The sequence below is a fragment of the Haliaeetus albicilla genome, chromosome 31 (genome assembly GCF_947461875.1).
Source record: "Haliaeetus albicilla chromosome 31, bHalAlb1.1, whole genome shotgun sequence".
Lineage (NCBI taxonomy): Eukaryota > Metazoa > Chordata > Aves > Accipitriformes > Accipitridae > Haliaeetus > Haliaeetus albicilla.
The window spans coordinates 1,227,598-1,242,497 of NC_091513.1; the positions used below are offsets into that span (position 1 = coordinate 1,227,598).

General features: G+C 60.5%; 1 non-coding gene and 1 pseudogene across 1 annotated transcript; one reads left to right on the forward strand and one right to left on the reverse strand.

The window, feature by feature from the left end:
- Positions 1–1,356: 1,356 nt before the first annotated feature.
- LOC138683122 (antigen WC1.1-like) lies at positions 1,357–10,335 on the forward strand (annotated as a pseudogene).
- A 4,059-nt stretch (positions 10,336–14,394) lies between these two features.
- Positions 14,395–14,467, reverse strand: TRNAF-GAA (transfer RNA phenylalanine (anticodon GAA)). The gene has a single exon. It is a non-coding gene; the product is annotated as a tRNA-Phe (tRNA).
- Between the last annotated feature and the right edge of the window lie 433 nt (positions 14,468–14,900).

The window sequence follows — 14,900 nt, forward strand, 5'->3', positions numbered from 1 at the left end:
ACATGCCGAGAGTCAGGGACACATTTGAGCCTCTGGGCTGCATGTCTGCTGCTGGGCAGGGACATGTCCCCGCTCCGTCTCCGGCTTCTGCGAGGGACCCACCATGGGGCTCTCCGGGGAGGGACGAACGAGCCGGCACTCGTGGAATGGAGCTCTTCCCCTGGCCAAGGCCCTTTCCCAGCTGCTGCTCCCAGCAGAGCGGCGTCTGAAGCAGGGGCAGGGGCTGTTTCCTTCCCTTCCTGACACAGCCCCCGGTGCAGTCTCAGCCCTGTGATTCCCATGGCACAGGGGTGGCTGGACACTCGCACCTGGGGCTCTTGGATGTGCCTGGTGCAGGAGATGCTCAGTGCTCCTAGTCCACACGGCACAGTTCAGGGGGTGAAAAACCTGTTCCCCCCCCACAACTGGCCCTGTCTTGTGACGGCCCACCACCCCAGTGACGTGATGCCTGTAGTGGAGCCATCTCTCATATATGGTTATGAATGGCGCTGGAGAATTTCATTGGAGGGCTGGGCTGTGTCGGAGGGGAGATGGCTCCCGATAATGTCTAAAAAGGTGCTGCTGCTTTGATTGGCTCCTCCTGTAGTTGGGCTGGCATCTGCAGATATATATTGCCCTCCCGTCGTCATTGTCCCCATGAGTTCCCGGGAGCCGTGACAGGGAGTGGGGTGCAGCAGGGCTGCGCCATCAGGGCAGGAGGCTCAGGATGTGGACAGAGGGACTGGTGTTCCCACAGGTGCTGTGGCTGCTCCTCTGGGTACAGCTGTGCAAGGGTAAGTGCTGACTCCCTTGTCCCACAGCCCAGGGCCAGCAGGTACCAGTGTGGTCATTGGGATTTTTCTGGGAATGAGGTTTCTTTGCAGGTGCTACTGAGATGAGGGGCAGAAGGTGCTCAGGTCCATGGACCCTTGCCTTTCCCTGTGCCCATAAGGGTTGGCAAGAATAGCTCCTTTTCCAGTGTTCAGGGCAGCCTGTGCCTGGCTGGATTCATAGACATCCTGTCCTGGGGTACCCCTTTGGGATCCCCTGTTCCCCAGCACTGTACCTCTGGAGCTGGTGGTGGCCTAGCTGGTGATGGCAGCACCTAGTGATGCCCAAGGCACTGCCAAGCTCTAGGGTACCTCGGAGGGTTTGTGTGCTGCTCACTGCCCCCTTGGTCCAGGGGCCCCCAGACCCCATGAGAGAGGTTTGGACCCCACAGACAGAAGGGGACCGGGGCATCTACAGTAGAGAGACATCCTTCCTGGGACTGGGCTGACACCAGGGGTGAGGAGGGGACACGGGTTGGGGGATCCTCAGAATCATCTCAGTGCTCCCTGAGAATGTGAAAAGCCCTGGGGGTGGGGGTGGGTTTGGATGGTGCTGGGGCAGGTGCAGGGTGGTGCTGGAAGCTGCAGGCCTGGGTACAAGGAGCTGTTGAGGGGGTGCCAGGCTGGGGAGTAGAGGGTGCCCAGTGAAGCGCTGGGCAGTGCGTGGGTGGGTGTGGGTGGGGGGCAGGTGGCTGTTGGGGTGGGAAGAGCTGCCTTGTGCAGTGGGATGGCGAGTGATGCAGCTGGGCTGGAACTGGGCATCCACAGCCTTGTGCAGCCCGTGGGGATAGAAGGGACCCCTCCACTGATCTGGGGAGAGCCTGGAGGAGAGAGGGAGAGAGGGCTCCTACCCCAGTACCTGTGATTTGGCCCAGGTAGGGGGTTCCCCCAGATCTACACTGCTGGGGCTTGGCACTGTTGTAACTGGTCCTGTGTCAGTGTTTGAAGGTGCTGTGGAGGTGAGGCTGGCGAATGGCGGCAGTCGCTGTGCTGGGAGAGTGGAGGTGAAACACAATGGCAAGTGGGGGACGGTGTGTGGTGACTGCTGGAGCATGAACGATGCAGCAGTGGTTTGTAAGCAGCTGGGCTGTGGGTCTGCTGTTGGAGCTCTTCAGTATGGATACTTTGGGGCAGGATCTGGCCCCATTTGGATGGATAATGTTGGCTGTAAAGGCACCGAGTCGACCCTGTCTGACTGCAGACACAGAGGATGGGGTGAACATAACTGTGACCACAGTGAGGATGCTGGAGTGATCTGTTCAGGTAAGGGGACAGCCTGCTGCCTACCTGTGGGTCTGGGATGGGGGAAGGTTCCTTGGCTGTGCCCTCAGGGAGCAACAAGTGGACACAAGAGCAGGGCCTGGCGATACTGGTCTAACTGCCAAGCTGGGACTGTCATTGCTGATGTCCCCAGTCCGTGGGGAAGGCCCAGAGGGATCCTACCCCAGGGTGATCTGACCTTGCCAGAGTGTCTCAGTCACCCTCAGTCAGTGTTTTGGGCTGCAGATGAATCCTCCATCCCTTTCCCAGGGTGTCCATTGGGCTTCACCGATCTCCACCCATTCTGCCAGTTTGGAGCCAGCAATGCTGAGGGTCCCTGTGCTGGAAACACCTGGGGGCACTTGCTCAGCACTCCACACACACCTTGGAGGAATGGCATGAGATGGCTGATCCTCCTGGGTCATTCCCCTTTGTAGACATGGTTACCTCACCTGAATCAAGTGGTCTTTTCAGAGAGGATGAGTTCTGGGCCCTGGGGAATGGAGCAGGGTGGCCACAAAGCCCTTTCCTGCCTGTGCCCAGGGCTCGGCTCTGTGGACCAGCATTTGCGAGGGTTAGGGGCTTGGCAGCTGCTTGACTCTGGCTGTTTCCTCCTGCACCACCACATGCACAGGCTGGTACTGAGATGTCCCTGGGGCTATGAATAGTCCTGTGGGGACATGACCCTGTGCAGGCAGTGCTGACCCACTGCCCAAGCCCTCCTGCCTGCCCATGGTTCCCCACACTGCCCCATGACACAGGGTCTTTGGCAGCAGTTACTGACCCTCCTCTGTGCCTGCTGTTCTCTGAGAGCTGGCATGGGCCCAGTGGGAGTCTCCTGCCCCTCTGTCCGGCCATCCATCTGGGTTGTGGACACCTCCAGGCAGAGCACTGTGTCCCTGGCTGAGGACACCCTCCCCCCGAGCAGACGTCAAAGGGATCTTCACAGGCACCAGGCATAATAGCAGCTGCACCGTTTCTCTGCTCTGTGACATCTTCCACCTAAAAGGAACCTTCCAACACCCCAGGAACAGCCCTGGGATCAGAGGGTGCTTCTGGTTGCATCCGGGTGATGGTCCTGCCTGGCCCCAAGCTCTGCAGGGGCTGAGCAGGCTGCAGCAGTCATTATCATCTGGGCCAGTTCTCCTGGATCCAAACTCTCACACTATGGCAGTGCTGGGGAGACCATGCCAGGCAACACAGGGAGCCTTGTGTGGGAGCAGTTTGTCTGAGCAGTACCTGTGGCTGTGAGTCTGTGACAGACACGCAGCCTCAAGTGCTCTGATGGTGTAGAGGTGGGGTGTGTGGCGGTCTGGATGTGCCTGTGTCACCAACACCCCCCCAACAACTTCCTCGGGAATGTGCAATGCGCAGTTTGGTCATGGCTTGCTTGAGGATGATGCAGGACATGGGCATTTAACTGCCAGAGGGCTCTGGGAACTCCCAGTTTTTATGTTTTTTTTCCAGGATTTGTCCGGCTGGTGGAAGGGAAGAGCCGCTGCTCAGGACGAGTGGAGATCCATGACGGGGACCAGTGGAAAACTGTCTGTGATTCACACTTTGGTCCCAAAGCTGCTGATGTGGTCTGCAGGGAGTTGCAGTGTGGCATGGCCCTGCCTGTCGCTGGGCCAGCTCACTTTGGAGAAGGGGTCAGTCCCATCTGGGATGGAGAGCTGCAGTGTGTGGGGAATGAATCCCGCCTCACCTCCTGCCGCAGAGGGTCCCCCAGGGACCAGCCCTGCACCCACGCGAACAGCGCTGTTGTCACCTGCACACGTAAGGACTTAGGGAGGTGTTGAACACCAGGGCTGTGCCAGGGGTTGGGGAAGAGAGCAAGGACTGTGCTGGGCAGGTGTGAGGACAGGAGGGATGATGGCATTGTCTGCAGCACGAATATAGTGCAGAAGGAGAAGAAAGGCATGCTGTCCCTCTGGCCTCTCCGCCAGCTACTGAGGATACACGAGTACCAATCCACCCTCTCTCCTCCTCCTCTGTCCCCAGCATACACAGGATTCAGGCTGGTGAACGGCAGCACAGCGTGTGCAGGGAGGGTAGGGGTCCAGGTGTCGGGGACCTGGGGGAGCCTCTGTGCCTCCCGCTGGGATCTCTTGGATGCCCACGTTCTCTGTCGTCAACTCAACTGTGGGTTTGCTGAGTCCATTCCTGGAGGAGAGCATTTTGGGAGAGAGACTGGCCCCATCTGGAGAGACTCATTCCACTGTGACGGGACAGAAGCCCATCTGGGACAGTGCCCAGTGATCACCCTGGGAGCCTCACCATGCTCCCACGGGAACAACGCTGTTGTCGTTTGCTCAGGTGAGTGATGGAAAAATGCTGCATTAACTCCATTTGCCCTTTGTGTGTGATGTGGCCACACAAACCAGGGGTCCCACGACAGTACCAGGATGAATTTCTCCCTGGAGAAACCCTGGCTTCCCCAGGAGCCATCTGGAGGGCTTTGCCTGCTTAGAGTGACTGTTCTACTCTGGGAGAGCTGAGGGCTGAATGGAGGCAGGCATCTGCCCCCATGGCAGTGGCTTACTCCCCAGCACCACCACCAGGCCTGGGCTCCTCCATTCTCCTACTGTGGGACAAGCCCATGACAGGGCTGCAGGGCTGTGCTCCATCTCTCTGGCTGCAGACAACTGCAGACAACAATCCCATCTCCAGAGAGAGCTCTGCAGAGCCTCATCCCACCACCCAGGCAGCAGGTGCCTGGGTGCCCCCAACAGCATCAGACCTGGGTGTGAGCTGCAGAGAGGGCCTGGGTCTTGCCCTCACTTCTCATTAGCAAAAAGCTCAATCTTGTCGTGTTTGGTCAGAAAATCCCCCCTTGCCCTGCTCCCTGAAGGGAGCTGTGGCATCTCTGCTCTCCCCAGGCTCAGCCGGCTTTGCATCCCTGCAGCTGGTGGGTGGAGGGAGCCGGTGTGATGGACGAGTGGAGATCTTCCAGAACGGGACATGGGGCAGAGTCCTGGACGACCAGTGGGACGTGCAGGAGGCCAGCGTGGTGTGCCGGCAGCTGCGGTGCGGAGAGGCAGGGACAGCTTACAACCCCCCGAAGCCTGAGCGAGGGACGGGTCCCGTGGGGTTGCGAGGGGTCCGGTGCGCAGGGCACGAGGCCAACCTGGCCCTCTGCAACACCTCCCTGCCTGAGAGTGCACCGGCGGCAGGGGTTGCGGAGGACGTGGGAGTCATTTGCTGGGGTGAGTGGTGCTGCACAGGCCCCCCAGGTGATGGGGTGGGTGGGCAGCCAGCCCCTGACAGCAACTGGGGTTTCTGCCCACTACAGGGAGCCGGAGGGTCCGGCTGGTGAACGGGGCCGGGCGCTGTGCTGGGAGAGTGGAGGTCTACTACCAGGGCATCTGGGGGACTGTCTGTGATGATGGCTGGGACCTGTCTGATGCCGCCGTTGTTTGCCGCCAGCTGGGCTGTGGAGGGGCAGTGGAGGCAGCCGGCTCCGCTCAGTTTGGGGCAGGCTCCGGGCAGATCTGGCTGGATGGCGTGAACTGCTCTGGGGCTGAAGCTGCTCTCTGGGACTGCCCTGCCAGTCCCTGGGGGCAGCACGACTGCGGGCACAAAGAGGATGCGGGAGTCATCTGCTCAGGTCTGTGGCGGGAGCTGTAGTGGGAACCTGGTTCCTGGGGAGGCCAGGACACAAGGAGAGACGGGCATGGCCAAGGCTGTCCCTGGCTGCCTCTGAGCTCCTGCCCGAGCATGTCCTGTGGACACCCATGCACGGGTACCCTCAGTCCCACTGCAAGTACCTGGGGAGCTCAGTCGTCCCCAAGGGTTAGCAGGAAGGGCAGGGGTGTCTGTCCATCAGAGACTTCTCTCTGCCCTTGGGTGCAAGGGGGACGTGCTGGCCCTCGCGCTGCCCGGATAAGGGCCTGGGGGGTGCAGAGGTGTCCTGGCTCCCACAGCCCCAGACCAGCCTGTTCCCCCTTGGTGCCTTTCCTCCCAGAGTTCGTGGCGCTGAGACTGGAGAACAGTGATGGCTGCTCCGGGCGCCTGCAGGTTTTCTACAATGGGACATGGGGCAGCATTTGCTCCAACTCGATGACTCTCAACACGGTGTCTCTGGCATGCAAGGAGCTGGGCTGTGGGGATGGAGGATCCCTGGAAACACAGCTCTCTTATGGAAGGGTGTCTGGCCCTACGTGGCTGGATTACGTGCAGTGTGGGGAGAAAACCAGCTCCTTCTGGCAGTGCCACTCTGCTCCCTGGAACCCACGGTCATGTGAAGACCCACAAGAGGAGACCCACATCACCTGTAATGGTAACTCTGAGCCACCTGGGCACCCCAGTGCCACCCCAGCTCCTGTTCCCTGCTGGGTATGGCCAAATGCAGAGGAAGAACTTGGAGGGGCTTTTCCTTCTCATGTCAGTCCCTTCTACTGCTGGTGGCAGAAAAGCGATCACAGCCACACACGTCCAGCAGCATTTGCCACCCAGGCTGCCAGCAGCGCCTGGGGGAGGCAGAGGCATCTCCAGGTGAGGTCTCAGAAAAGACCAGACAGGGTTCAGGAGAGCCTCCCCTCCACAGACAGGCTCCTGCTGCTTTGTTAAACAGGGACCTTTTGGGGCTGAGCAGTTGGGGTCCCCCCACAGCCCTGTGCGTGTCCCCTCAATGACCAGGGTTCAGTTGCTGCGGTGATCGAGATGGCAGAGGGAGGCAGAAGCAGAGCTCAGCCCTGCTCTCTTCTGCACGATCTCCCGAACCAGCCCTTTCACCACAGTGTTTCCTTCGTCAGGGAGACGCCCAGAAATGCCCTCGATCCCGCTGGCCCCGTGCCCCAACTCCACGAGCTGCACAGGTAGGGAGCTGCTCGTCTGTGGATGCTTCTTGTCTGGCAGGGCTCTGCCTGCTGTCTCCGTGCCATGGGAGGTCTTTGCCTTCTCCAGACAGGGAGAAGATTCGTGCCGTGGGAGGTGAGGACAGGTGCTCGGGCAGAGTGGAGGTCTGGCACCGTGGCTCTTGGGGGACGGTGTGCGACGACTCCTGGGACATGCAGGATGCCGAGGTGGCGTGCAGGCAGCTGGGCTGTGGCCCCGCAGTGTCTGCCCTGCATGAGGCTGCATTTGGGATGGGGACGGGCCCCATCTGGCTGGAGCAGGTGGAGTGCCGTGGGACAGAGCTGTCTCTGCAGGACTGCTGGGCCCGGCCTGGGGATGGCGGTGCTTGCCGGCACAAGGAAGATGCTGGTGTGAACTGCTCAGGTGAGTGGCAGGGCTGGGACCCCTTGCTCAGGGGGAAGGCCTTTTGCCCCCTTGGTCCTGGCATGGCCCGTAACCTCCCAAGAGGAAGAACATTTCTGCGGAGTGCAGGAGCCTGGTGTCAAGTGGGGAGCAGCCTCGGTGGAACTGGACGTCTTCTGGCCATTGCCTGTGGGGCCCTGCAGCCCCAGGGTTATCCCCTGGGCTGCCTGTGCCATCCTGCCTGCCACCCACAGCAGAGGCACTGAGCCCTATCCCGCCCTCTCTTTCTAGCACCACAGGAGAGGCAATTTGGGTGGGATGTGTCAGGGACATCCACAGACACACACACGGTGTGTTGGGGGGGAGGCTCCCCGCTCCCCGCACACCCACCCTCTCAGCCCAGCTCTCCTTTTCCTCCTCTGCAGCTACACCCACGACAGCAGCAGTCCCAGCCCGAGCAGGTAACTTGCCTTGCCCCTGGGGCTGGGTATCCCCAGGGCTAGACTGTGACCCACAGCCAGGTGGAAGGGGGCTCCTTGCTGAGGTGTGAAACTCCCAGGAGAAGGCACTGGTCTGGTGGTGAGGGGGGTAGGGAAGGTTATAATTTACTCATCAGGGTAGAAGCTTCTCCGTTGCTCATCCCTGGGGCCCTCCACCCCCTGCTGCCTTGTGTGATGGGGGTCAGGAATGGTGCTTTTTCCCACCTCACCCAGGCCTGGTGCTGGCCGTTCCATATTCTTGCCCACACAGATTCCCCCCGGGGCCGTCTGAGTGGCAGCGGGAGAGTCTCAGTGCCCATCATTATCTGCATCATCCTGGGGGCCCTTCTCTGCCTGCTCCTGGCCCTCCTGGCTGGGCAAGCACTAAGCACCAGGGCTGGGCGCAGAGGTTGGTCTTTCCACAGCGGTCCCAGGGGGAAATACCTCCTGGAAGGGCTGCGGGGTGTCAGTGAGGGGCACAGGCAGAGCTGGAGGGTGAGACTGTGTGCTGCCACCTGTCCCATGCACCACCCCATTGAGTGCTTGGCTGTGGGGCACCAGCAGCAAGGGGTGGAGAGAGCCCAGAGGCGGGGGGAGGTAGCGATGGGGCAAGGAAAGAAATGGAAGAGCGGGGCTGGGGGAAATGTGAGCAGAAGGGAGATGGCCAAGGCTGACAATGCTCTGGGTACTGCTGGGGGGGGACTCTGGGACAAGGGAGATGATGGGAGGAGTGCAGGGCAGAAGGGTCCATCCCCGTGGTGTCAGGCCTCCAGGCTGTCCCCTCTGCCCAGCCCTGCCCACCCCCTGAATACTCTAGACCCATGGGGCAGATAGGGGAAAGCTCCAAGTGGAAGAAACATGGGAGCTGCTCCAGGGTCAGACAAGGGGTGCATGACCCTGGGGCCAGAGGGGCATGAGCGCTGTCTCCGATGGGATGATGTGAGGGTGACGCTGCCCCAGATAATCTCCACGGTGACGTTGCCCTCACTGGGGATGTGGCATCTGTGCCTGGACAGTGCAGTGGGGCTGTGCCATCGGGCCAGTCCTGGGCTGGCCCAAGAAACAGGTTTGGGGCAGCGCAGTGTGATCCCATTGCCCCTCTGCCTGTCCCTCTGCCAGCCCTACCTCTGTCCCCAGGCTCCAGGAGTGCTCAGGAGCCCTTCCCTGAGGCCCTGTATGAGGAGATGGGTTACAGCCCAGCGTGGGAGAAGCAGGCGAGGTTTGGTCGCTCAGGTGGGTGTGGGTCCTCCCTGGAGGCACATCTGCAGGACCCTTTCCCCTGGCCCCAACCCCGGGCTGATTCCTTGAAGTCCCCCAGCCCACGGCCCCCCTAGGGCCACGTGGTCTGTGGGAAGACCATCCAGGTCCTGGGCCTGGAATGGGAGCTTTCTCCCAAACAAACAGCTTTGCCTGTCCCAGCTGGACAGCCCCTCTCTTCCTGCCCCTGCACCCCAAGGACACCCATGGAGTGAGGGAAGGGGCTGTCCTAGGGCAGCTCTGGGAGCACCTTTGAGACAGGGTTTGCCCCAGGGAGGCAGGGTGATTTCCCAGCCCTCCTCCCCACGCAGCCCCAGCTCTGTGGGTCCCCCTTCCCCAGCAGCACTGACCACGATGCAGGTCAGTGGCGCTCACTTCATAATAGCCACCGTGCATCTCTGCAGGCTCCTATTCAGAGGAGTCCCTGACCCAGCTGCAGCCCTACCCTGGGGTCAGCGAGGAGGAGGATGGTCTGGGATCAGCACCAGGTAACAGAGGCAAGAAGGAGTTGATCTCCCTGAAGACCTGTGATGGGCAGAGGTGTCTCTCAGTGTCACCGCTGGAGATGGGGAGGACATGGGGGTCTCCTGTGGTGCTGCCAATACCCGTGTCTCAGCCCTGTGTCCCTGCGCATCTTCGCTCTGCTCTGCAGGATGTATCTTCTCACTGTCACCAGCTCCCCTCTCTTTTCAGATGTTCTTGTCCCACCTGGAGGTGACCCAGCAGATGGTTATGATGATGCCAGGGAGGTTTCTGATCCCGTGGAGGATGTTGCCCCTGGGCAGGGAGAGAGGGAAATGCCCAGGGAGCCAGAGGAGGGAGCAGAGCCCAGGGATGCACCCGGAGGTGAGAGGGAAATTTAGCACTGCTGGTTCCTGGGGTGCCAACCCTGGGGCCACCCAAGTCACTGCTGTCCTGAGACCCCAGCCTCCTGGGAAGGGGGAACCTGTCCCAGGCGTTTTCCTTGGAGGGACTAGGGGTAGGAGAAGGAGCTGAATGTGGTGAGGAGCAGGGAGGAAGATGCTGTACAGACCCCATGGGCCGAACTGCATTGTCCTGCCTTGCTGCTTGCAGGGGCCAGCCTGCGCTCCTGGACAAGTGCTGGGGTGCCTGGAGCTGAAGGAGACACGTGGCCCCTGTCCCTGGGGAGCATGGGCTATGATGATGCTGAAGAGGTGTCTCTGGCACATCCCCCTGAGGACACAATGGCTGTGACACCGGAGCTCTGTGCACAACAGTCCCAGAGCCCCAGGCCATGAGAGCCCATCCCTGCTGTGCAGCTGCCTGCAGCCAGGAGGGAGAAGAGGTCTGTGGAGCTGGGAGAGCCGTGAGCACCTGGGAACCATGTTGCTTGTCTCATGGGCAACAGAAACCGCCTGGAGTTTCCCCTATTTTTATTCCTGGTTTTATGCTGTGCATCATCTTTGTTCCTAATTAAAGTCTCCGGGGGCTTTGACCTGGAGCTGGTGCTTTCCTGCCCAAGTGTCAGGGCATCTTCCTGAGGCTGATGAGGAGGAGCAGAGAACAAAGTCATGGAGGTGGGGAAACAGGCATGTCTCAGGGACAGCAGGCTTGGGGTCAGGCTGTGGAGCAGCGAGAGCCCATGGTCCCTGGGGAATAATCCTGCTGACAGAGACATTTCCATCCTGCTGACCACAGGCAGTTTCTAGTCCAAATGGCTCTCTGATAGGTCCCGTGATGCACCCCAGTGCGAGCACCCATTTCCTCGCCCTAGGGTTTCCCAGCTGCTCTTTGCCTCAGGCAGGGCCTGGGCCATGCTGGTCCCACAGTGCAGAGGCCATGACAGAGCTGCCATGTCAGGGTAAGCCCTGAGGTGGCCGCAGTGCCCTGAAAACCCCAGCCAGCCCCAGGGGGGAAGATGGCCCAGAGATTACCTCCCACCATGGTTAGGAGGCAGCTCTGCTCCCCACTGCCCCAGCACAGCGTGTAGAGCCGCTTTCCGGGACACACGGGGCTGGGATTCCCTCTCCTCATGCTCTGCCAGGACCCCAGTCTCCATGGGCTGCTCCTGCTGCCTTGGGCCCTCGCAGACCCTGAGCACTCTTGTCAAGGCACTGAGCTGCCTTCTTTCTGAGCAGAGGCTGTAAGGCCCTACGGCAGCCCTTGAACCCCCTGCTGCCTCACCAGGGATGTCAGTTTGGATTTGTGTCAGGGCAGTACTTGTGTGCGGGTACAAGAGGGATGGGAGCAGGGGGGATGGGGGCACCTTTCCCTCAGCACTGTTGGAGGGCTGGGAGGATGGAGAAAGTATCCCCAAGAGATGTGTGCTGCAGCCAGAAGCCATGGTCCAGCCTCTGGCCTGGAGAAGGGCTCATCTGGGAGGATGCTCACATGGGCACCTTTCCATGGCCGAGGAGATTTTGTGTCCCTCCCCTAAAAGAGGCGCTGCTGGGAGCTGAGCCAGGGTTCCTCTCCCTTGGCTGTGGTCTTCACCTGCCCCAGTGCCCATGGGCAGAGAAACCTCTTATGCAGGAACCAGGCGGGGAGAAGGGTTTGACACCTGGGCAGGACCTGGTGCCCAAACTTCCCTCCCTGCTCCCACTGGTGGGTCTCCACACCCCTCTGGCACTTCCCCAAAAGGCTCCTCTGCTGCGGGTTGGAAGGTGCATTGGCTGTCTGTGGCAGGGTTCCCTCTGGGGAGTTGGTGGAGCTCAGTACTGCTGCAAGCAGCAGGATCTGGCCCGAGGGGAGAAGAGGTGGCTGTCACCAACATCCTCTCCCACTTCAGCATTGCCCCATTCCCTGCTGGGAGCTCCTCCATCCCTGGGGTGATCCTGGGGGAATCTGGGAGAAGCCCAGGCACACACATCCCTCTGCCCCATACCCCAGAGACTTCCTGCTGGCAGACCCCATGGGAGAGCAGCGTTCCCAAGGTGAGACCCCCACGGTCATGGGTGACATACATGGGCACTGCAAGCACAGCCTCCAACCCCTGGAAAACTCCGATGGGGGCAAGCTCCAGCCCTGCATCTCAGAGAAGTAAGGTATAAAAGTGAAGTAAAGAAGGGGGGAGTGTTATCTTCCGAACACAGGATGGTGGGGGCTATGGACAGTATGGACGCTGACGTGCAGACTCAAGGAGCTCCAAGTGGGGACTGGGGAGAGGAACCCAGCGCCTGTCCTGTGCCACCTCGCTGCCAGCTCTGCCCTCCCACAGGGGTAAGATTTCTCCCTTACTCTGGCACCTGGCAGGCATTTTCCTCTTCCTCCTTGGGAAGATGGGCCACAGGCCTGTGTGTGCTTGAGGGGGCAGCACGCCTGAGCAGGAAGAGCCTGTTTTGTGGCATTTGGGGACGTGAACAGTCTGGGCCTGCAGGCTGGGTCCATTCTCTGCAGCAAAGCAAGATTGTCACTGTAGCCCAGATCTGTGGTTGTTCCTGCGGCTCCCGAGGACCTGCCTGAGGGGGGTCACAGTGAGACCCCATGTCTCAGCACTGCAGCCCCCATGCTGGGCAGAGCTTGGCTGTTTAAAGCCCATAGGAGAGCAGCCTTATTTCTCTGAGTTTCGGCTCACCAGGGTGCTGGGCACCCTGCAGTGAAATTCCACGTCTCATGCCCCATTTTGTTTGTGGGTGTTATTGCCAGGGAGCAGCCGAGGCACCATCTCCTGGCCCTCCCTGCCTGTGCATGGCTGTGGACAGACCTGTGACTCCATGATCCTACCAGCACAGTAGTTATGGAGTATTGTCGGAGTCACCAAACATCCCAGGAACGAGAGGTGGGCACCAGCCCCACCAGTCCCACCTCTGCAGGGCTGTGCCTGACCTCAGCAGATCCAGGTTCCCTGAGCTGAGGCTCTGCTCAAGCCAGTGGCAATGGTGGAAGGATGGTGGAGGGAAAACTCCAGCTGGGAGTCCCACAGCCCTGCCCATGCTCATCCAGCCCAGACACCCTTACCTGCTGGTACAGAATGCTTCCCATGTGGTATGGGATCTCCACCTGGAGTGGAGACAGGAGAATCTCAGACCCTTAGCCCTGGAAAGCCACCAGGGCAGTGTGGCTCTGGTCCCAAAGGACACCTGGGCTGGGCCAGCACCCTCACACCACATCTCCCAGTGCAGCCAGAAAGGATTCTTTAGCGTGCTGCTGCTGTCTATGCCCTCCCTGAGGTCTCCTCACAGGCACACTCTGCTGCCAAGCATTGTCCCTGGGTAGTGGGTGGGGTGGGTCTAGGATTCAGGGCAGTGACCTGGGCTCAGGTCCAGCACAGCTGCCTGCTTCTCCTCCAAGAGGGGACTCAGCAGAGGCAGCACACACAGCCCTCCCACAGCCCTGCCCACCTGACAGCCAAGCCCTGGGTGGGCAGGGCAGGCCCACAGGGCCTGGAGAGGAGCAGTGCCAGAGCTCCAGCCCACACCTGCCTGAGGCTGGGCAGTCAGGGCAAAAGCACCACCCCTGGAGGTCCCAGGGATTGAACCCAGGACCTCCCACATGCGAAGCGGGCACTCTTCCACTGAGCTCCATCCCCTTGATGCCTGCCAGCAGGAGAGACGCTCTCCTCCCATGATGCGTCTATGACAAGCACAGCCCTGTTGTCCCTGGGTGCCCAGGGACCCTCTGCAGAAAACAGCACTTGAACCCTTCTGAGATGGGGGAAGTCGGGCCTGCCTCTCTGCTGGGGTCTGATCCTGGCACAGGGCTGCACTGCAGAGCGCTGCCCTTCAACGTCTCTGCAGGGCAATGGGACGGGAGGAGGCTCTTGCTGCTGGCACTTCTCCCATGCTGTGGCCAACTCTGGGGTGGGCTGATGGAGAGGAGAAAACCCCTGAGCCTCCTCTGCCACCCAGGGCAACACCCCTCTGTGACACATCCATCCCCAATGCCACAGCAGGAGCAGTGCAACAGGGTGAGGGAAATGCCCTCCCTGGGGTGAGGTGTCCTCAGGCTGTTATGGCATCCCAGGGCATGTGGTGGAGAGGACCTGGGGGCAGAAATCTTACACCCCCTCCTCCAGGCACTGGGCCTCCCCCTGCACCCTCTGTCCCCCAGCATGCCTGGAGGTGAGGTGAACAGCAAGCTTCCATCTGCCTGGGGCTGAGGGAGTGGGCTGGGCTCAGGGACCTTCCCACTCCTTCAGCACTGAGGACTGTCCTGACAGCAAAACAGTGCCCTGGGACAGCCCTGACTGGAGTCTCTGCAGCAGGGTGGGTGATGTGTTCAGCTGTTTACTCAAAGGTTGGTAGTTGGACCATATGCAGGGATGGCGTTGTCACGGTGGTAAAGCTGGGGCAATTGTCTTGCCCAATGCCATAGGCTACAGTGCAGGGGCAGTGCACTGGCAAGAGGTGAAGGAGCAAGGAGGGCCAGGGCAGGCTGGAAGAAGGCAGGCAGGCAGGCACTCTCTGCAAAAATCTACAGGAGAAAATCAGTGCTGAAGCCCGGGGTTGAACCAGGGACCTTTAGATCTTCAGTCTAACGCTCTCCCAGCTGAGCTACTTCAGCCCTGCCCCAGCAGCCCTTCTCCCAGTTCCACCCCTGCCAGGCCACAGGCTGACACACACATGAAGAGAGCTCTTTGGGGACATTCCCAGGAAAAAGCTGTGCCCAGCGCCGGGCAGAGGGGACCTGGCCTCTCCCTGCCTCCATGGCCAGGTAGACTCCAGGTGTGGGGTGGGTGCCAACTTACAGTGCGAGTGCCAAGATATGCGTCGGGCGTCAGTTACAAAGGTGCGTGGTGAAGGCAAGTGGGAAGGCCAGACACACGCAGCTGCCAAAGCTGGAGGTGGAAGAAGGGTGGGGTTGGTGGAAGACCTCTCTCATAGGGAAGAGAGGGCCCAGGGGAGGCAGAGCTTTTCCAGTGCCATAGGCTTTCGCTTCCTTCTTGCATGAGCAAGAGTGTTCTGTTCAATGTTTGGAGACCATATTTAGGGGGAGA